Here is a 24,422-nt window from a genome sequence, read left to right as displayed (position 1 = left end):
GTTAAAAATATTGCATTCTCCCGGACTTCTGTTTCATCTCAATATCTATTCATACGAAAACAGCAGAGACTCTCTTCTGTAAAGCAAGTATTTGTCACCCCCAGACAGGATCTGGCAGATAGCTCATGTGTGTCTTCAAAGCTTCCCCTTTAAAGCTTCATGTACACTAATTCTCTTCTATTAAGACATCATTTCTTCGGACAGAATAAGTATGGATACTGACATCTAAGCTTCATCGGCAACATTGCAATCCAGTTGTTTATTTAAGTTTATGTGTTCGAAGGTAGGTCTTATCTCTTACAGTTTGCCTCTTCCTGTTGAGAAAAGGAAAAAAAAAATTGACAGTGCTGCCAACTATTGCCAGGGCCTGAGGAACACTGGAGAAGTGTTCATCCATTGAGCTACTCATCTGCTCTCCCTTCCTTTTAACTTAAGTGATTATCATTTGAGGACATGTTTGGGGTTTTTTTACCCCTATTAAAATTCCCTCTGACACTTTTATTTGTCTCGAATGCCCAGGGGCGCAGGGAGGGTGAATGGAGTGGGTAAATGAGAGTGAATATAATCAAAGCACTTTGTAAATATGTATGAAAATAAAACAATGAAATGTGTTGAAATTATAACATGAAAGAAATGAGAGGATGAAGGCATGCTATGGAGTCGGTGAGCTTGACCATGATATATTGTTTGTATGTATGTATGTATGTATGTATGCATGTATGTATGTATGTATGCATGCATGTATGTATGCATGCCTGCCTGTATGCATGTGTGTGTGCAAATATCAAAATCAAACTGCATTATACAACAAATGTATGATGATAAAATGTTTAAAAAGTCTCCCTCCTTGAAGTTTGTGCATCTGTATGCTCTCTGTGATAATACAGTAAACAACAAAGGGATTATAAAGTAGATACTAATTTGCTTCTTTCTGTCTTGAGATACAATTAAATATTTAATGCATGAGAGGATACTCATGAAACATGCATAAGCTATCTGATTAGTAATTAAATAATTACATATCCACCTCTAAGATTTAAAACTAAGACATTGAAACACCTATCTTGACTAGCATCTCTTTTTGCTTGTTTCAATCATATATCTCCATGAGTTTGCTTTCAGATCTCTTCCTGATTATTCTCCCACTTCATACGGTGTTTCAGGAAAACATTCCCAGTTTCTTTGCCTCCCAGATTCCCAGTAGGTTGACCAATGGGAACCAATGGTAGGTGCCAGTATAATATAGCTTCTTCTGGTTCCTGTAATATATCCTTATCCCACAGGGCCTACCTATCCTCTGTGGGCCCCTCCCTCCACGAGCCCCAGTTTCCATTAGGCAATGCTGCACTTACCTCTGAGACCTGCATAAGATCTGGCCTTTCAGCTCTGATCACTACTGCTTCTCCCATTATTCTGGAGTCCTCAGGAGAGCACTGGTTTCCTGCTCTTGAGTCGCTGACTCATCATCTCCGGTTTGCCTTTCATCATCGATGTGGTCAATCACCTGTATTAAATTATTTCGGCTTGAAAGACCAAGAATAGCTCCTGATTTATATATCTACACTAAAACCTCTTCTATCTCTATTTTGCTAAGAAGATTTATCATACTTAATTGTTAAATTTTATTGAATCCACCTTCTGCATCTCTGGAGATGATTGGTATTTCCTCCTTTAATTTGTTAATGTGACTAATTACATGTATACATCTGAACATTTTCCCTTTGATAAAAATGTATCCATGGCATAAACCCAATTTTCATACAATGTGATGTATTTTTATAGACTACAAAACTACATTCACTAGTTTCTCTATTTACTTTGAACACATACTAGGATTGAACTCAGGACCTAATGCTTGGTAGACAGATGCTCTACCATTGGAGACAGACCTCCAGCACCTATTGTATTGTATTGGCTATTTTTGAGGTACAGTCTCAGTTTTTACCCTAGCGATCTTCCTGTTTATATCCCCACCTGTCTCTGTAGATAGTGGGTGTGTACCACTGGGCCCAGTCATTGGATAAGCTAGATTCATTGGAATATCTTTTTGTCTGGGCTGGCCTCAAACCATGATCGTCTGATCTCTGTCTCCCACGTAGCTAGGGTTACAGGGTTAAGCCATCCATCTGGCCTGATAATTGGTCATTTAAAATTTAGTCAGGATAATTTGTTTGCTTATGCAATTTTGTATAATATTAGTATGAGTTTGAATTATTCTCAGAAAATGGACTAACAAATGTCCTTTTTCAATTCAGTATTTTTTTTGCCAGTCCTGGGCCTTGAACTCAGGGCTTAAGCACTGTCCTTGGGCTTTCTCAAGGCTAGAGCTCTACCACTTGAGCCATAGCACCATTTCCAGCTTTTCTATGGATGTGGTACTGAGGAATTGAACCCAGGTCTTCGTGAATGCTAGGCAAGCACTCCACCACTAGGACAAACTCCCGGCCCCTCAGTAATGTTTTTTGTAACATGGAAAGAGTATAGTGCATAGAACTGATCAATAAACGATCTGGATCCACTCTTGTCTTTTCATCTGAAAATTTTAAACATCTAAATAAAATCCTTTAGTAGGATAGTTTTTCAAGTTTTCCATTTCATGCTGAACATTACAAATTTGAATAAAACAAAGTCTTGAATTTTCTGGAATTTGACCTTTCTCTGACTTTGCTTGTCTTTCATAAGTCTGATTAGAAAATGACTATTTACTTCCCAACATCTGTACTTTCGTTGTTGTTTCTAGTTTACCATTGCACTGAAATTGCAGTCCTTTGTGTTTGTGGCATTAAATGAGGTCTTGAACAAGATGGCTGCTCCGAGAAGGCCCTCCATTTTGTCTCCCATGCCAAGGGATTCATCAAAGGTGAAGTGTGGTATATCTTCCTGGCAGCCTCCTGCTGAAGGTGGAGTGATGTTACACTCAGTCATTTTCTTTATGCTTCTCTCACAAACTATCCTACTTCAGCAACACACTTTTAACACATGACATGCAAGCCAGACACACAGTGGCTCATCCTATATCCTAGCTACTGGGGAGGCTGAAGTCTGAGGAGCATAGTACAAAGCTGGCCTGGGCAAGAAGGTCCATGAGACTCTTATCTCCAAAAAGCCAGAAGTAGATCCGTGGTAGAGTGGTAGATCAAGTGGTAGAGCATTAGCTTGAGAGTAAAAACCTAAGGACAGTGTCTAGGTCCTGAGTTCAAGCCCCAGGATCAGAAAAAGAAAAAAAAGACTGGTACAATTGTAGGTATTTATACAGCAAGAGGATGATTCAGTAATTTAAAAATTTCCTGATTTTTCTAAGCATTATACCAAATCCTTTTGTTTTCATTAATATTTGAGAGAAACACACTTTTCATTATATTTAGCCCAACATTTTGTTATCATGGTTTTGATGAATATACTCCATCTCTGGTTTCTGAAAGTAATAATATTCTACTTTAGCAATGTTGCATTATATATCTATCATACATGCAATGATGAGTTGCTACAAAGTAATTAGTGAATCATGGTCATAAATCATTTTCTAGACTAGTGACATATTTTCACGTTGTGTCCCCCAAATAATGGTACACATCTATGTCATGATACTTACATGTAAAGAAGTCATTTCACAATGTCCCACCAGAGTAAGCTCTCACCTTTTGTATATGTGTGATTCTGGCAACAATTTAAAAAGGAATTTCATTATTTTAATTTCTATTTCTGTGTTTATCAAAGTCCATAAGTCATTTTTCCTCATTTTCTTACATTAAGATAAAGCCTGAGCCACTGTTCATTCATCCACTATTGGTTCCAAATATATATATATATATATATATATATATATATATATATATATATATATATATATATATACACACACACACACAAACACACACACAAAGCCTATTCATATACTTTGTGTTAGATTCTTTCCTTACTTTCAATATCACAAAATCTATTTGAATTATGTTTTAATTATGAGCAGTTGATCATATCTAATGACTTTTAAAATATTCTCTTTATAAATATAAATGTTACCAGTCTTCCTTGAAATGGCTCTGTGGAATGTCCTCTTGTTTCAATAATTGCAGAAAAATTGCTTCTATTTCCTATCATTTCTGGTCTGCTGCTTTCTTTTTTCTCCCACAAAATAAATAAAAAATGACTAGCAGACTCTATGTTATATTCTTTCTTACTCCCAACTTCCCAGAACCATTTAAACTTTCAAACTGATCTTTCTTTGATTCTTTTTTTTTCAGATTAGCTGTATGTCAATGCCTGAGAAATCTCTACCCTCCTGACTTAAGCTTTATTTCAAATTGATCATCCTTATTAACATTGAATATGTTTTTCAGTAATATAATTTTCAAGCTTTTTATTTTCTAATGCATTTTTTTCAAATAGCAGCCATAAGCCGTATTTGCCCTCATTTAGAAAAAAAAAATCAGATTCACTAGGCTTCTTGGAAGACACTGTTATGCTGACTTGAAACAAGAAAATTAGTGTACAAATAAAGGAAGTCTTGAGCTGGAGTTCCTTGCAAGTAGAGCACAGCTCGGAATTTCAAGGACTCTGTTGGATTTTATTCTCAAAAGGGCAAACATAAGCCAGGTGCAGTGGCTCACCTTTGTAATCCTGGCTACTCAGGAGGCTGAGATCTGAGGATCATGGTTCAAAGCCAGCCTGGGCTTATCACCAATTAAGCACTAGAAACAGGAAGTGGGGCTCTGTGTGTACTTAATCATCGAAGCTAATTATATATATATATATATATACATATATACATATGTGTGTGTGTGTATGGTATTCTTCCACATCAAATTCAATCAACAAAAAGATGACAGTTCTATTCTTTGTTCTTGCACAAATTAGAGCATACATATACTATGCACTTAAAAATTCTAGGGATTTTCTTTTACTTAGTAATAGCATGTCTGATATGTATTTAACCTGAAACATGACATTTTTATGATTATAGTACTAAACAAAGAATGAGTCAATGGTGAAATCCAAATGACTCAAATCATTAACTAAGGGCTTTAAGTGCTTTAACATGCATTCTATTTCCACTATTCTATATTAAACTGTAATAATAAATAAGTATAATACAGTGTCCATAATGAGTACTTTTTATTTGAGACAAAGTATCACTTTGTAGATCAGGCAAGCCTTGAATGCATGAACCTCCCCGCTCAGCCTCTGTAGTATTGGCATTACAGGCATCTGATACCACACCTGACTGAAATGTGAATATACTATGAGTTCTTTTCTCTGATTTAAAATAATGTCTATCAGTTTAAGAAGAAAGCACTCAAGATTCACTCTTGTGAATACCTTTACTTTTTTCAAAATCTCTGCTTTTCATTTCTTTAAAAAAAAACTTTTTTTTTTTAGTGATTCAGATTTAGTACTATACAATTAATTATCCAGGTGCTGGTGGTTCATGTCTATAATCCTAGCTACTCAGCAGACTAAGATCTAAGAATTGGGGTTTGAATCCATCCTGAGCAGGAGAGTTTCTGAGACTCCTATGTCCAACTAAATGACAGAAAAATCCAGAAGTAGTCTGTGGCTCAAGTGGTAGAGTGCTAGCTTTGAGTAAAAGGAGTTCAGGGACAGAGTCCAGGCCCAGAGTTCAAGCCTTGGGTCTGAAAAAATCATTTTCATTGCTTTTTCAGAATTGTCAGAATCCCCTACCCTGTAACCTGCTGGTACTATGTTTGATTTGACCTATGATTTTCCAGCTTGGCAGGCTTTTTCTTGGCCTTCCCCGTTCTGATTCATTGAGATTCTTGACATCTGAATCTTATTTTTATTTTATATAAACATATGTGGCACATAAATGCGTAAGTGGAGTGGAGGGTGGAAAAATGCCAAGGTACTTTTTAATGTTATTTGCACAAAAAAAGACACCATGAAAAGAAAAGAAAATTTAAGATGTGTACATATATGTTCAGTAACTGTCAAGGCAAATATGCTGCTCATCCCAGAGTCTTCATTAAACACAATGTTTGTAAGATACACCAGAACATTCCCATAATTTAAAGCTCTGACTAGGAAGTAATAATATTGAAGATTCGGCATCCTCTAATCTTCTGTTGCTTACAGGTGGCATTTGGGTTGTAGATGGTTGCTGTTACAGGGTCAGTGGTGAACAATATTGTTTTTCTTATGACTTTAAAAGTTTTTCTTATATATTCAATGTTCTGGCCGGCACATTATTGGCATTTAGTCATGTCTACAATATTTAGAGACAACTCAATACATATTGGTATATTAAAACACTCATTTATCTTCATTCTGTCTAACTTTTAGAAAAGACACCAGTGATACTATTTCTGATCATAGCATCAAAATAATTAGTCATCAAGCAGAGCTAAAGAACAGAATGAGCCCTTTCCACACTCAGATTTTCATAAGGAAAATCGTATTTTCTAAAGAACGGAATCCTTACCATCCCTTCAACAGTGATTTCACATTCCATGACAACAGATCTGTGTTACTGTTCAGGATTCTAGCCTCAGTGACTGAATCATGCAGGAGTCTGAGCCACCCACACAACATTTCCTTTTCCCATTTGATTTAGAAACAGATCTGTGTTGTACTTCTGACCTCTTACACTCAGAGAAAGTAACTTGAGTAAGATTTGACTGCTTATAAGAAAGAGGGGACGCTACATACACAGGTTCTCTACCTATTCAACAACTTCCACATAGGTAGGAGCCATCTAGAGTTGCAGCTGTGAGATGGCTTGCCTCTCAATGAAACCCAGTGCTATGCAGGATGTCCAGTAAAAGGAAGGGAACAAACAGGGTATCACTGACCCACCAAACCAGCCCTGGAACTAATTACTTTAAGACTACTCTTAAGTAAAATGAATCATTACAATAATAGTAAAGTTTCTTCTTTCTTTATTATTATTTATTTATTATTTTTTGGTGGATCATGGGGCTTAAACTTGCTGTGGGCAAGCCCACGGCTCAAGGCTACTGCCCTACCCTTGAGCCAAGCCCCACTTCCCATTTTTAGGGGTTAATTGGAGATAAGAGTCTCAGGTCTTTGTGCCCCGGCTGACTTTGAACCTTGATCCTCAGCTCTCAGTTTCCTAAGTAGCTAGGATTCCAGGCATGTGCCACTGCGCCAGCTTTTATTAATTTTTAATGGTGGGGCCTGAATATAGCATCTTCTGTATGCTTGGCAAATGCCTGACTACTGAGCTACACCCCAGATACTGAAACTAACATTTATTTTCTGTTTCTTTCAACCAAATATTACCATTGGGATAATATACATAATTTATTATGTAAGTGTTTGCCTCTATTTTTAGTAATTCAGTTTTGTTATATTAGCTTTGTCCTACTTCAAGTAGTCTTTTATTGCACTGTAATTGAATTACATTAATATAGATTATGAGTTTTTTTTTTCTTTTTTCCACTACTGGAGTTTGAGCTCAGGCCCTCATGCTTTCTTATCTTGCTTGCTCAATTGAGAGTCTACCCCTTGAGCTACACATATAGTCCAGTTTTTTGCTGGTTCTTTTGGAGATGGAATCTCACAAACTTCTCTGCACAGACTCCTAACCTTAATTTCTGGATCTCAGCTTCCCCAGTAGCTGGGCTGGGGTGTGAGTCTCTGCCATCCAGCTTATTATATATTTTAATGATATTCTATGGATGTATCAGTTCATTAATGTCTTTGCTCGTATTACATATAAGAAATATAAAAAAGTATATTCTTTTTACTAATGATCTTGGACTTTACTCCTTTAGGAAATCAGAAATACTAGCTAAAGTAAAGGACAAGTTATGATTTTTTCCAAACTAAAACACCAATTGTGACATTTGATGCTTTTCAAGTCACCTTTGGAATTTTAGAGAATTAAAATGTTCACTTAACCTATATATTTACCATATGATATCCTTTAGACAGGATCAAGTTCAAGAAAACAATTTCTGAATGGTTAAATTTTTTCTGTTACTTGATTATTACTTGACAGGCTGCTATCAAGCCTCTGAAAAAAATCATTGCCATGGTTTGAGGATTTGGAATTAAATTCTTTTTTTTTTCAGTAAAATAATTTTTTTCTCCAAAGAAATAATTCTTTGTTTCATCTGCACAAGAGCAATAACAAAACCTATCTATGAAATAAGTTTGATATCTATTGAACTATCTTAACATTTCTGTGGGTGGAAGTAATATAACTCACCCTAATATCTGCCAGAGAGCTTTCCTATGCCCAGTTGTTGATGAATGAGAAAAAAAAATAAGCTGTAGTTACAAAACTAATTTCGCAGTACCACAGCATCAGCCAAAAGTAGATTGCTTAGACTTTATGACCCACTTGAGTGCAATCACCAAGCTGTTTATTTGATTGTCCACTTTCCTAGGAGAGACTTTATTGATCTATGTGTGGTGGCTAATAATTTGGCTAGGTGATTAGGGACTTGGACTGAATAATTTGAGAATTTGTGACATGTTTTGGAAAAGAAATATGTGGTAAATAAATCTCTGAGAATGAGCTAGGTTATAAAAATATTTGTGCTTAATATGAATGCTAACCAAACTATTATCAAGAAATTCACCAGTCAGGTATTAATCATGAAAGAGCAACCTTTACTTAACACACTGATGTTTGCCCAGAAAATTAAATGATAAAGCATTCTTAGTAGTTGCAGCAGAGACTGCGCAGCAGCATACAAGCAAGAGAGAACAAGGCAAAGCAGCAAATGCACCACCATTTTGACAGATTTTTTTTTTATTATATCAGAGCTCTTCTGTCATACAACAAACAGGGATTTTTTTTTTCACTATAAAAAGCATTTATTCTTGGATTGCATTTCTTTGTCAGAAACCAGGCTTCTCTGATCACCTTTCTCAGGTATGGAATATCTCCCATGTTATCAGAGAATGTGATAGCATCTTGCTTATATTTAAGCAGCATCTTTTGCAAGAAAGGAATGAATCACTTAATTCACCTATATCACCAGTTATTCTTTTAAAAAAAATTTAAACATTTTTATTATATTATTTTTAAATGAGGTTACACTTACTTTCATGAGGTAGTGAGTACATTACTTCTTGAACATTTGTTTCCCCTTTCCATGATTTTCTCCCACTTTCCCCTCTCCACCCCTTCCCAAGTTGTAAAGTTCATTTCCAACATATTGTTCTGTGAACATTGCTGTTACATTGGTTCACCCTTTGTCCTTTGTCACATCATCTTCCTTTTTCTCTTTCCCTTCCCTGATTCATATAAGCAAATAGATATATGTACAGTACACCAGTCACCAAAGTCAGATACAACAACAACAGGGGATATGGCTTCACATAGGACACTGAAAACAACACAGACAAGTATCAATCTTTTGTTTCCCTATCTTGGAGTTAATTTCACTTAGCCTCATCCTATATGGCTATATGCACTTAGTTTTTGCACTATTTCACTCCTCTGCTTGGAAAACTCTAGACATAAACTAATTATTATAAATGAGGGAAGCCATGGGGCCTATTTTCCTTTGAGTCCGGATTGCTTCACCTAACATGATTTTTTTCTCAAGTCTTCCCATTTCCTTAAGAATGGGGCAATGTCATCCTTTCTGATGGTAGCATAGAATTGCATCTGAGTTGGTTCCATTTCTTAGCTCTGATAAATAATGCCGCAATGAACATTGTTGTGCTGATAGGTTTAATACAGCCTTATTTGTGGAAATTTGGGTAAATGCCAAGGAATGGGGTTGGTGGGTCATAGGGGAGCTCTATATTTATTCTTTTGAGGAATGGGGTTGGTGGGTCATAGGGGAGCTCTATATTTATTCTTTTGAGGAACCGCCACACTGTTTTACAGAGCGGTCGAACAAGTTTGCATTCCTAGCAATAGTGCAGTAGCATTCCCTTCTAGTCAAGTTCCTGACAGCATCTGTTGCTATTAGATTTCTTGATAATGGCCATTCTGACTGGGGTGAGGTGAAATCTCAAAGTTGTTTTGATTTGCATTTCTTGTATGGACAGAGATGTTGAAGCATTTCTTCTTGTGTCTATTGGCCATTCTATTTTCCTCTTCAGAGAAGTCTCTCTTTAGCCCACCTTTTAATTGGATGGTTGTTTCTTTGTAGATTTGTTTTTGAGAAATTTGTTTTTTTGAGTCATAAGGTATATTTTAGATATGCTGCCCTTGTCTGTTATATGGCTAGTGAAGATCTTCTCCCAATCTGTAGGCTTTCTATTTATCTTGATAGCTATGTCCTTTGCCATACAGAAGCTCTGTAGTTTAATGCAGTCCCATTTATCCAGTCTTTTTTTTTTTTGATTTGTTGTGTTTCTGGGCCTTTACTAACAAAGTTTCAGCCAGTACCAAAGAGCCCAAGAATGTCTCCTATTTTTTACTGTAATGTTTCCTGAGTATCTGCTTTTAACTCCAGGTCTTTGATCCACTTGGAGTTGATTCTGGTGCAGGGTGACAAAGATCCAACTTTAGTTTTCTACAGGTATTTAGCCAATTCTGCCAGCACCATTTGTTGAAGAGGCTGTCTTTCAGCCAATTTTTGGCTTCCTTTTCAAAGAAGGTGGCCATAGGTCTGTGGATTCATTTATTTTCATCAGTTATTCTATCACCCAAACATAATGTATTATTAGAAAGAGAGAAAACAGGGGCTGGGAGTTTGGCCTAGTGGTAGAGCGCCTGCCTTGCATGCACAAAGACCCCGGTTCGATTCTTCAGTACCACATACATAGAAAAAGCCAGAAGTGGTGCGGTGGCTCAGGGTAGAACACTAGCCTTGAGGAAAGTCCAGGGACAGTGCTCAGACCCTGAGCTCAAGCCCAGGACAGGCAAAAAAAAAAAAAAAGAAAGAGAGAAAACAGAATTTAAGGAAACAGTATGAAGATCATAACCTCCTTTCATTTGACTCTGAAATGGAAGAGTCACGGTAACAAAGGAGAGGCTATATTCTGGAGAGAAAAAAAAGAAGGAGAGAGAATTGAGAATCATGAAAGATGTGACAGGACAGCTTGAAGACAGAAACAGACAGTCAACTGAAAAAAAATTAAATAAATCAAGTCCACAGCTATAAAGCTAGCTCCGTGCGGACAGAGAAAGGAAACTGAAGGCATAAAAATGAGGTAAGCTAGGTAACATGGATGACAGACTGACAATTCTAGCCCCAAGTTAAACCCACACTTCTCACAGGCCTTAAACTCAAAGCAGGAATTTGTCATGATAGTAACTACTTCTGTGTGGCAGGCTAGCATTGGAGAAGAAAGACCTTTTATCATAGCTATAGCAAGGATCTATCTAGAGAGGGGCCTTATTGATTATGACTGAACGGCTCTGGTAATTTCAAAAAAAGAAAAAAAAGGGGCAGCTCAGGGAGTTTGGGTACACCCTGCTGCAGTGTCTGGTTAGGAGACAGCCACAAGGATGGTCATAGAGGAGGACTGAGTCAGACCTGTGGGGAAATTAAAGCACTGTGAGCTTGGGCAGGAAAGAGCGGTCAGTTGCTCCACCGTCCCTACTGAAGAGACACTTTCATAACCTCAAAAACACTATGTTATCTCTCATCTCTTTTGCTGTCCCTTGGTTATCTCATATTGTTACAGTATCTCACTTTGTTATCTGATATATTGGATATATTTGTATTTGGTTATTTGAAATTGGATAGGGAAGGGGGGAAAACAAGATGAGGGGTGGGGGGACCAAGACATGAGAAAGGGTATCAATGTATGTGAAGTAATGCACCTTCTATCTGGCAAATATCATGTAACCCTTCTATTAATTACAATAAAAAAAATACATGGAAAAAAAACCACTCTAGGAGCAGAGCACGAAATGCATGGCTTACAGAGTGGTTAGCCTACAGGAAATGGGAAATGCTTACTAGCTATATGTGTTTGCCGACAGGCAGAACCAAAGAGCTCTGAGCCTCATTTTTAGAAATCATGTGATTTCCCCAGTCCCCTTCACCTGCAAAGTAGAGAATGAATTCCTGCCTAGGGTCTGAAAGTGCTGAGACTGGTCTCCTAGAGCTTCCAGGTGAGACTGAACTCTCTGAGTCGTCATGTGAATCCCACAATTACCTCTATTTTCTTCTACCAACAGGGCTCTGAAGTGTTAGACAAGACAGGAAAGCACTAAGTCCACAGGCACAGAGCCTGAGACCTTCATCCTTCCCTACCCCTAGCCAGTGCAGAACTTGGGTCTCCCCCCTAAGCATGGACCGCAACTTGCTGACCTGGAACCATAAGCCGAGGAAGCTGCGGCATTTGGAAGCCTGCCCTGGTCTCAGGCCTTAATGTTTTTTGCAGTTAGCAACAGCTTCCAGCTCACACACAGAAAGAAGCTTCGAAAATCAACAGCACAACTAACTCTTGAATGGCCCCACCATTGGCGCACATATAACACCAACCGAGACAGTAGGAACTACAAAATATCCAGTTGTTTTTCTCCTCTCTGTGATACTAGACATCAGGCTCAGGGTCCTGAGAACACTGGCAAATGACTGGCTATTGAATGAGCTATAGCCTCAGTCTAGAGATACAAAACTATCTCAATCCTTCCATAACACAGTGCTGCTTGAACACTGAGCATATGTCAATTAAAGTCTTTCAACCAATGTTTTGGGCTAAGTCTCAAACCTAAATAAATAAACAGGAAATAGAATATATGAGAAATATGAAATATGGCTTCTTCAAATGTCAGTAACAACATAGTATTAGACTCTAATGATAGTGAAGTCAATGAAACCACAAAGAATTCAAAAGAATGATTATAAGAATGGAGATAGTTATAAATGACACATATCAACACCTGAGTAAAATCCAAGGTAATATGAGCATCTGAGTAAATTCAAGAAATAAAAGAGATAATGAAGCACATGAAAGAGGAATTCAGTGAAAATACAGAAACTTTGAAATATAAGGAAAGTGAAATTCTGAAATGAATTTCAATAAAATGAATTTTACAAGAATCTCTGTTGTAAGCCTTATTAATAAAATGGGACAACTTGAAAACTGAAATACACTAGAGGGATTACATCCATCAGATGAGCACAGTGGAAAAAACACCACTAATATTAAAAAATGTATATGCAAGGTTTCTGTGATAGTGTTTTAAAGGACAAAGTCATGGGTATAGAAGAAGGAAAAAAAATGAAAACAAGAGCAGAGAAAACATGTTTAATAAAATAATAGCAGAAAATGTGCTAAATATTGAGAAAGACAAGGGTACGCAGGTATTGGAAACTTCTATAACACTAACCTGACAAAATTGACAAATCTTAACAACACAAAATAAGGAATCAATATTGAAAGTTGCAACAGAGAACTGCAGTCAGACATAAACACAGATCCATTAAATTTCTTAAAAGAAAAATCTTAAAACCAGAATATGGAATGATACATTCCAAGTACAGAAAGATTTTGGCCATCAATTCAGATTCGTAACTGAAGGAGAAATACAAATCTTCTCTAGTAAATTAAAAGAAAGTAACTCATGACAACTAAACCAGAATAGCCAAAGATACTTAAAGGAATTCACAAAGAAGTAAGCAGCATGATGGCAATATGGCTCAAGTGTTAGATCATTTGCCTAGTAATCACAATACCCTGAGTTCAAACCTGAATAATGTTAAAAAAAAAAAGTGATTCGTTTTCTATATGTTAACAATGAACAGGCTGATCTATGAGGAAAAAAATGATTCCATTTAGGATCATTTTTAAAAAAGTAAATGTTTAGGAGCATACTTAGTTAAGACAGTAAAAAAAAAAATCTCATAATGAGAAGTAAGCCAGACTCAAAGGAACATAGGCTCAATGGTTTCCCTCACTTGTCATAATCAGTAGAAACCTTGGGCTCTCCTAGCAGAGATTTACAATAGAACAAAACCTAGATACATAAGGCCATATAGGATGAGGCTAAATAAAAGGATCTCCAGGATATAGAAACAAGAGCCATATAAGGTGTGACTGTTGTTCTTTTTTTTTTTTTTTTTTTTTTTTGCCAGTTCTGGGCTTGAGCTCAGGGCCTGAGCACTGTCCTTGGATTTTCTCAAGGTTAGAGCTCTGCCACTTGAGCCTCAGCACCACTTCTGGCTTTTTCTATGTATGTTTTACTGAGGAGTTGAACCCGGGTCTTTGTGCATGCTAGGCAAGCACTCTACCACTAGGCCAAACTCCCGGCCCCTGACTGTTGTTCTTAATATGCTATGTTATTTCTCACCTCTTGTTGTCCTTTGGTTATCTCATATTTTTATAGTACTTACCTTGTTATCTGATATATTGTATATATGTTTATTTGTTTATTTGAAATAGGATAGGGAAGGGGGAAACAAGATGAGGGGAGGAGGTGGGGAAGGGAAATGGGGACAAAAACATGAGAAGAGGTAACAATGTTAAGTAATGCACCTTCTATCTGACAAATGTAATGTAACCCTTCCATTAATTACAATAAAAAAACCTCACAATGAAAATAATCAAATCTTGACAAAAGAAATCATAAAGACAGTAGAACATTAAAAATACTCCCATGCTTATAGATAGGCAGAATTAATGACTTACTACTAAAGAAATCTACAGATTCAGTGCAATTCCTATAAAACATTTTTAATGCCATTCTTTGCAGAAAAAGAAAAATCAGTCCTAAAGTTCATTTAGAAGCATTAAAAAAATAAAAGAAGTAACCCGGGGGGGTCGGGGAAGGAAGCAACATGGAAGGTATAAGGATATCAAGCTTTAAACTATATTACAAAATCATAGTAACAAAAACAGCTTGGTACTAGTACCAATACAGATACAAAACCCAATGAAATAGACTAGAAAACCTGGAAATATCCATCCCTTTTCTCCCCACTACATCAGCCATCTGATAAACAAGCAAAATAAACAAGCAAAAGCAAACACTGGCAAGAAAAAAAAGAGACAGTATCTTCAACAAGTTGTGCTGAGAAAATTATCTACATGCAAGAGACTGAAACTAGCTTATCCTTTACAAACACCATTTCAATGTAGATCAAAGATGTTTATGTAAGATATAAAACTTTGAAACTACAGTGGGAAAACACTAGAAGAGGAATACAGGTAATTATTTTCTGAGTAGGACTCCAATGGCCCAGGAAATAAGAGCAAGAATTGACAAATGAAGTGTATCAAATTAAAAAGTAAAAGAAACAAAAGAATCAAACGACAATTCACAAAACAGAAGAAAAAAACTCTGCCAGCTAGGAAATGGTTAAAGGATTAATATTTAGATTGTACCAAAACTAAAATATTTCCACCTCCCTAAACCAAAATAATCCAATTAACAAATTGGGAATGAATGGAACAGATAATCCTCAGAAGTACAGGAAGAAATCTTATGCAATATCCTTATCTACAGAGGAATGCAAATAAAAATGACACTAAGATTTTGTTTCAGTCCAGTCAGAATGGCAATCATCAAAAAAAAAACCCCAAAAGACTGAAAGCAAATGAACAAATAATCCAATTAATATGAAGGCAAGTGAATTGAATGAGCAAGCAGTTCTCAGAAGAAATATAAATCCACAAGAAATATTTGAAGAAATATTCAATATCCATAATCAATAGGAAATGAAGATGAAAACTTTACTAAGATTTTAACTCATACAAATCAGAATATCAATCATTATCATTATCATCAAGAAGATAACTAATGGAGGGAGAAGAGTAGTGGAATGTAACTCATACAACCACTATAAAAATAAGAATGGAGTTTCATCAAAAAACTAAAACTATACCTACTCTATGACTTGCCGTATCACTATTGGGCATGTATGCAAAGAATATTAATGAGAGATACCTGCACATGTATGTATTATAGCACTGTTCATAATAGCCAAGCCATGGAATCATATACACTGTGCACTAGAATTCAGTCATAAAGAAGAATGAAAATATGTCATTTATTGGAATATACACAAAGCAAATTGACTACAGGAATAAAATCTAAGATCCAGACATAAGCCATACATCTACAGCTATCTGATTTTGAACAAATGTGCCAAAAACCTATATTGGAGAAAGAAAAAAGAACCAGCTTCATCAACACACGATGTTGGAATAAAAGTGAAAATCCATACATAGAAGACTGAAGATGGGGCCAGCAGTTTGGCCTAGTGGTAGAGTGCTTGCCTAGCATGGAGGAAGACCCGGGTTCAATTTTTTGGTACCACATACATAGAAAAAAGCTGGAAGTGGTGCTGTGGCTCAAGTGTTAGAGTGATAGCCTTGAGCTGAAGAGCTCAGGGACAATGCCCAAGCACAGAGTTCAAGCCCCACAAACGACAGGAAAAAAAGGACAATGCCTCCATGTCTCTGTTTATATAAAATAGTATTTATCAAAATGAACTCCAAGAAATGGAAAAATGACTGCATATAAAACTCAAGGTAAACATCAATTAATTAACAGGTGAAAGTTCTCAAAAGAAATAGTACAAATGGCTAATTGGCTGAGTGAAAGAAACTAGTTATATATGTATATATATATATCATATTATAAATTGATGCTATATAAGTATATATAGTATATGTATATAGTATATATTTACATATGTAACTAAACACACGGATTTGAACTACATGGAGTGTGATTTGTAATGTAAACTAAATTGAGAGGTTATAGGAAAGACAATACAGGCACTTTCTGTACTTTACACTCAAATTTTTTTGTTAGTCCCAAACTGCTGTAAATCTCCTCAGGTTATTATTATTTTTTACCAGTCCTGGGGCTTGAACTCAGGGCCTGAGCACAGTCCTTGGGCTTTCTCAAGGCTAGAGCTCTACCACTTGAGCCACAGCACCACTTTTGGCTTTTTCTATGTATGTGGTACCAAGGAATCGAACCTGGGTCTTTGTGCATGCTAGGCAAGCACTCTACCACTAGGCCAAACTCCCAGCCTAAATGTCCTCAGGTTAGCAGAGGTCTTAGTGCCAACAACAATCTAGCAAACCACAGCAGAGGCCAGGGTTTTAATATCCATATTCATGTTTTTCTTTGCCTCCCATATATTGGTTTAAATTTGCAGTTTCTCTTTTTCTTTCCTTTCCACTTTTCCTTTTCACATAGGGCTTCTAAAGAATGGTTAACTTAATATTTAAATGATGTATGTCAGAATATAAAATATTACAGTAATAAAGCTACAAGAAGAATGTATACCATCCAGAATTCTAACTTGAAGTAAATGTCCAATTTTTGGAAATAGTATTGCAATCTGTTAAAAGGGAACTTGGGTCTTTTGTGTTCAATTTTAAAAGAAAATGTCTATTTTGATATTGAATAGATTAATGGATGGATTTCTATTATTAAATTTTGGCTCTCGAAGCTAAAATGCCAAGTGCTTGCTTTCTCGGCTTCCTTGCAGTTAGGGTACAAGCATATGATTTAGTTTCTATCAATCTGTTTTGTGTAGGCTGAATTTTGACTTGGTAAAAATTAAACTTTCAGTTATGCTTTCTCTTGTTTCTCCTGGAGGCAACTAGCAAGTGCTAAAATATCTTTGTCTGGGGAGCATGCTGGTTTACCAGTTGGTCTAGGATTGCACAATTGCTTTCTGCAAAGAACAGTATTAATTCTTAGTAATGGCAGCAGTGGTTTCCTTACCAGACAGTTGTGTGTGGTTTTGGAGGGTTGTTTCCTGGCAGCTTAGTCTTGAGTCTGTTATTCTAGCCATTTCAATAGTGACATAAATTCAAAATGTTTCTGTGATAAGCTTATTTACTGATAGGTTTCTGTGTTTGTTTTTTAACTTTTAAAAATTCCAACATGTAGGCTGGGGATACAGTCCAATAAGAGTATTTGCTTAGTATGTTCAAAGAGTTGGGTTTGATAACGGGCAGTGACAAAGAAAAACATTAAAGAACAACATGATTCCCCAAAGGGAAGACCAGCTCAGCAAACATTTGTCTGCTTGAAGTTAAGATAAAATCTATGGGCCGGGAGTGCTTGCCTAGCATTCCCAAAGACCTGGGTTTGATTCCTCTGTACACATACACAGGAAAAGTCAGAAGGGGTGCTGTGGCTCAAATGGTTGAGCACTAGCCTTGAGGAAAACCCAAGGACAGTGCTCAGGCCCTGAATTCAAGCCCTAGGACTGGCAAAAAAAAAAAATCTATATCACATCAGGTTGAATAGGCAAAATTCAATGAGCAAATATATTTAAAGTTTGTCTGGCCTTAAAAAAAATATAACTGAAAGCTGGGCACGGCGGCTCACACCTGTAATCCTAGCTACTCACGAGGCTGAGAGCTAAGGATCAGGGTTCAAAGCAAGCTCAGGCACTAAAGAACGTGAGAATCTTATCTCCAATTAATCACTAGAAAATGGGAAGCGGCACTGTGGCTCATGGGTAGGGCGGTAGCCTTGAGCTGAAGAGCTCAGGGACAGTACCCAGACCCAGAGTTCAAGTCCCATGACCCCCCCAAACACACACACACACACACACACACACACACACACACACACACACACACACATATACAGAGAGAGAGAGAGAGAGTGAGAGAGAGAGAGAGAGAGAGAGAGAGAGAGAGAGAGAGAGAGAGAATCAGTTTTTTGATTAATTAGAAAATTTGCCTAACACCAGCTAATAGAAAATAAGCATGGATTCTATTCTACTCAACCAGGTGTGAATTTACAGCATGGTTATGAATATATGTGAGCGAAAAATAAGGTAGAACCATGGAGGCCACCACTACCACCATCTTCACCACCATCACCACCACCATGGGTTCCCGTGTCAGCAAACTTCTCTGTGAAGTTACTACTGAGATAAAATCAGGAGGTCCCTAACATTTGTCCCCTGACAAAATGAGCAGCTTCAACCATACAGTTATAAATCTCACACTTACCTATATGCTCCAGTTCAAATATGCCTTAAGCAGACTTTACCCCTCGTGTTTAAGATATTCCACTTTTTATATAGGTAGGGTATTTATGAAATATGTATAAATATTTTGAGCCTGCATACAATACACACATCTACATTCAGTTTCATGTGAAACTGTTTCCCCTGAGGAGCGAAATGGTAAACTGAAAGAAACACTCCATTTTACATTCATGGAGTTTGCAGCATTTTACATTCATTGAGTTTGGTGTGTTATGGGATTTTTTTGTTGTCGTTGTTTTTTGCAAGTCTTTAGGCTTGAACTCAGGGCCCGGGCACTGTCCCTGGGCTTTCCTCAAGGCTAGCATTCTACCACTTGAGCCACACCACTTCCAGCTCTATGTATGTGGTACCAAAGAATCAAACCCAGGCCTTTGTGCATGCTAGGCAAGCACTAGGCCCTGATGTTTAATCATTTTATATGCCAGTTGATGATTTATATTAAATTTGACAGTTAACTGAAAGATACCAAAATATGTTTAAGTACAATTCGGCTATCCGGTGCCTACTCAGAAATTTAAAAGTCCTCAATCCTAGCTAGGAGTGGTGGCTCACACCTGTAATCCTAGCTACTTGATCTGCGGATCAAGGTTCAAAGCAAGCTTCGGCATTAAAGTCCGTGAGACTCCTTCTTTTATTATTTATTTATTTATTTATTTATTTATTTATGCCAGTACTGGGCTTGAGCTCAGGGCCTGAGCACTGTCCTTGGACTTTCTCAAGGCTAGAGCTCTACCACCTGAGCCTCAGCACCACTTCTATGTATGCAGTACCGAGGAATTGAACCCTGATCTTCGTGCATGCTAGGCAAGCACTCCACCACTAGGCCAAACTCCCAGCCCAAGTCCATGAGACTCTTATCTCCAATTAACCACTAGAAAACCAGAGGTGGTGCTGTAGCACAAGGGGGGGTAGGACGAGAGCTTTGAGCTGAAGAGCTCAGAGAAAGCCCAGGCCCAGAGTCCAAGCCCCACGACTGACAAAGAAAAAAAAAAGTCCTCAATAATAAAGTAGACATACAATTGTATTTATGCAGCATGGTCTTCAATTGACGAGTGTAGCAACAGTGAGCAACAGGATATTGCAGAGGTGGCAGCTACTGTGTTGACATTAGCTTTTACTGACTTCCTCATCTTTCCCCATATGTTACAATCTTTAAATGTTCCTTTAGCTCATGAGCTAATGTGCTCCTGTCTGAAGGGGTCTCCTGTGAACCAGTAAATAATTAGACACATTAGCTCCAGGAAGGCCACCAGCATTCCCCAGAAGAATCCATAACATCTAGAGACTTAATTATATAATTTTCCTGAGAAATAGCCTCGCTTCAAGGATGAAGTCACATCCCCCAGCAATGAGTATCATAAGTACTCACAGCAGTTTGCCTAGTGCCATAGGATTTACAGAATTAAAGGTGATGTAATTCAAAAGAAAAACAGCTGGTTTTAAAGAATGAATGGCTGCATCTAAAATTTGAAGTGCCATTGGGTTAGAGATTAGTATTTCACAACATTTCTATTTTAATTAATATTTTATTTAGCTTGTTATCAATTCCATTGAGTTTTTTAGAATAAGACAAATCAGAACTTGAGCTTTGATTATAAAACAAAACCACCTGCTGAAGAACTGAGACACATTTTGAAGAAAGGACTAACCATTCTGGGGTTACTGGGACTATTCTGGAGGGGGAAAAAAAGCAAGATAAAGTGCCAGAGACCCATGGGATACACCATGAAAAATTCTAGTTAAAATTTTTTTTAAGGAGGAAAGGTTTAAGAGCTGGTTGTCTGAGGCTTATGCCTGTAATTCTAGCTACTCAGACTGAGATTCAAGGCTCCTGTTTAGAAGCTAGCAAAGGGAAGGAAATTCCATGAGACTCTTATTCCAATTAACCACCTGGAAACTAAAAAGAAGCAGTGGCTCAAACTTGCAGAGTTCTAGCCTTGAGTGGAAACAGCTCAGAAACAATTTCTAAGCACTGAATTCACACACACACACACACACACACACACACACACACACACACACACACACACACACATACACACACACGGAGAGGTTTAACCTGCTATATAGGAGAGCTAAGACTTTGGAGATCTACACTGCTAATATTAGAACAAAGAAAGAACCAAAGAAAATAGCAGAGGGGCCGGGAGTTTGGCCTAGTGGTTAAAGTGCTTGCCTAGCACGCATGAAGACCCGGGTTCGATTCCTCGGTACCACATACATAGAAAAAAGCCAGAAGTGGTGCTGAGGCTCAAGTGGAAGAGCTCTAGCCTTGAGATAGTCCAAGGACAGTGCTCAGGCCCTGAGCTCAAGCCCAGGACTGGCAAAAAAAAAAAAAAAAGAAAGAAAATAGCAGAGAATCACTTAAGACAGTAGAAAAATAAAAGATGTTGGTATTCGAACAAATACTGAGATGTCCAAGTACATAGCATTAGCACTGTATTTTATCAATGTTTATTTTATTTCCTAAGCACCAAGAATTATGTTAAATTGATAATCCATTATTTATGTCATTACCAAATAATAAACACAATCTCATCAATTTAAATAACTCATTGAAACTTAAATGAGAAATAAATGTCTCCATCTCTACTCTCAGTAGTTTTATTACACAGGTAGCTGCTAATTATTTCTTGCTCCTATCTGTATGAATTTTATTTCCATTTTTATAAAGTTACATATTTACTCATAAGTCTTGCTTTATATCATTTAATAATATGTCAATGACTGTTTTTCACAGTACAACTAGTACCAAATAGTACCATTAGCTACTTAACACTGTCTCTTGGTAATGAAATCTTCCAGTTTGCTCTTGCAAACAACTCAGAAATGAACACCCTTATGCTTCCATCATCACAAATAGAGTTGATTCTCCTAGTAGAGTACATAGAATGTTGATTTTGAACACTTCCCTAATTTGTACACCAAAAATATTTTATGTATGTATAGAGTCTCCAAGGGTGAGTGAAGCTGGCCCTTGTTCTCAGAAAAAATGTCTTCTCAGCGCTATTTTGATTTGAACTACTGAGAGTGTTAAGCTTCCTTCACATAGGCAGTGGCAGTTTGCTGATGTTTCTTTATCTTTTCTCTTTTTTCCCCTAAGTATAATAGTTCTCTATGACATCCATTTTTTTGGAATATCAAGTTCTTCACTGTTTCATAATTAACATTTCTGACATGCTAGATATTTAACTCAGAAATATGCTCATTCTAGGCAAGTACTATACCACCCAACCACATCCCCAGCTTCCATATTAATTTTAAAATTAACAGGGATATTTTAAGCTAGTATAAATGATTCCAATGTTTTTCTTCAATTTGTTTCTTTCTTAACAATGACTATGAAATTGTTTAATATTTACAAAGATTTAAAAGTTTTATTTGCTTAGAACTCAGAAGGCATAGGTAAGAAAACAAAGTTATATTTTTTAATTTTTAAGGAGGCCATACTGATTTCCATATTAATATTTCTTTTTAAAATTTTCCTCAGTTGAAGATTGAGTCAGGGACTTATATTAATAAACAAGGTCTCTATCACTTGAGTTATGGCCCCAGGTTTTACTCTCCATTTTAACAGACCTGTTTCTCTAGGCATTCTGTCATTTGTATTTCATTATTAATAAAATCAATGGAAATAAAATCCCACCAATTAATCAAACATGGCATTGCACACTTGTAATCCCAGCACTAAGAGCTAAGGAAGGAATATCTCAGTTTGAGGCCAGCCTGATCAGCAGAAGCCTGTGTTAAGAAAAGAAAATTAGTTGGATGTGGTAGCTCCTCCCTGTATTTTCAAAGTAGAGAAGGTTGGATGTTCGAGGACAATCTGGGCAAAAAGCTTGTGATCAGCCAGGCAGTGTGGAGTGTAACTGTGAACCCAGCTGCACGAAATGCCATGGGTAGAAATATCACAGTCCAGGTCCAGGCCCTGGTCAAAAGGCTAGATTCTATCTAAAAAAAAACAAACAAAAAAACAAAAAAACAACCCTAAAAGTTAAAAGGGATATATGTCTGGCTCAAGCAATAGAATGCGTACCTTGAATCCAAACTATAATATTTCCAAATAAGTAAGAACAATCCTATCCTCCGTGTTGCAGGAAATACTGGGAAAACCAAAACTTGATTATTTTTCCTGAAGTCTAACTGTCCCACCTTGTGTCAAATAGAATGAAAACTGAATACTGAAGGAAAATAATAGAAAGTTTGAGTTTCATGTTCCAGCTTTTCTCTATTAGGATGCACAAACTCCAACACTCCTTAGGATCAAACAAATTTGACTAAGCCTTTGAATTAGAAAAGCTCTTAAAAATAGGTGTAGTATAAAATGATTACCAGCAAATTGGCATCTGAAAACTGTGGGGGCAGGGGAAGGAAAAGGGAAAGTAGAGGAGAAAATAATCATAGTATTCAGTGAATATCCTGTGAAATTAGAAAAAAATGGGTAGGGTATAAATTGGGCAGTTTGGGGAGAATAATCAGAGATGACATCAGTTAAGATGAATTATACTTATAAATTGGTTTGTCAACCCTAGATATATATAAGTCCATATAGGATGAGGCCAAATTAATGTACCTCCAGGACATGGAAACAAGAGCTTATTTATAAGTGACTGTCATTCTTTATGTATTATGTTTTTCTCTCTTCTCTTGTGTTGCCCTTTGGTTAGTCTCATATTGTTACAGTATCCCAATTTGTTACCTGGTATATTATATAGATGTTTACTTGTTTATTTGAAATAGGAGTGGAAAAAATGAGGGGGGAGAGGGAAATGAGGACAAAAACATAAGAAGAGATATCAATGTGTGAGAAGTAATGCACCTTGTATCTGGCAAATATAACTATAATCCCTCTATACATTGAAATAAAAAATTATTAAAAAAATAAGTGTAATGGCACATGTCACTTGCAAAGTGACACTTGTGAAGCAAAGACAAAAGGACTGTGAGTTCAAGGCCAGCCTATGCTACATAAAACCTTTAGTTAAAAATAACTGTTTAAAGTATGGGGCAAGCTTACAAACCTACTGAAATGTTTACCAAAGGCTACTAGTTATGTAGTTAACTAAAACAATGACTTTTGTGTTTAGGCTGTCATTTAATTGACTATTCTATGATATTAGCAATTTATGACTTGAAAATATATCATCTAAAAACTGTGAGAAAGGAAGGAGGCAGAAAGTAAGAAGGAAAGAAAGGAAGGAAGGAAGGAAGGAAGGAAGGAAAAAGAAGGAAAGAAAGGAAGAAAGAAGGAAGGAAGGAAAGAGAGAGAGAGAGAGGTATCTATGATTTAATCCTTGATTTCTCCCTAGTACTGTGATTATTTCATCTTTACATTCTCTGTTAATTCCTATCTTCTTAGATCACCAAAACTTTAGATATATCTTTCCCATTATTTTTCCCTTGGTTCTTTTAAAAATATTTTGATTGGGTGTTATTTTACTCTGTGATCTCACCAATTTTCTTATCCCTAACGATAATGATAACTAGAAAAAGTAAGCAACATCACCCTATCCAGATAGCAGACCCAAGTGTGATCTGTGCCCAGAC

The 24,422-nt window shown here is 36.8% G+C and overlaps 1 long non-coding RNA gene across 1 annotated transcript in view; it reads right to left on the bottom strand.

The window, feature by feature from the left end:
* Positions 1-236: 236 nt before the first annotated feature.
* LOC150064517 (uncharacterized) overlaps positions 237-24,422 on the bottom strand; it is a 37,420-nt gene continuing 13,234 nt past the window's right edge. The window contains exons 2-3 of the long non-coding RNA XR_016535163.1: positions 1,353-1,504; positions 237-314 (exon numbers count right to left, since the gene is read on the bottom strand). This is a non-coding gene — a long non-coding RNA (uncharacterized LOC150064517). The remainder of the gene's footprint in view (positions 315-1,352; positions 1,505-24,422) is intronic.

This window comes from Megascapheus bottae, chromosome 4, assembly GCF_031878675.1.
Source record: "Megascapheus bottae isolate mThoBot1 chromosome 4, mThoBot2.hap1, whole genome shotgun sequence".
Taxonomy (NCBI): domain Eukaryota; kingdom Metazoa; phylum Chordata; class Mammalia; order Rodentia; family Geomyidae; genus Megascapheus; species Megascapheus bottae.
Note: the sequence above shows the minus strand (reverse complement) of the source record. Positions and strands in the feature narration are given on the sequence as shown.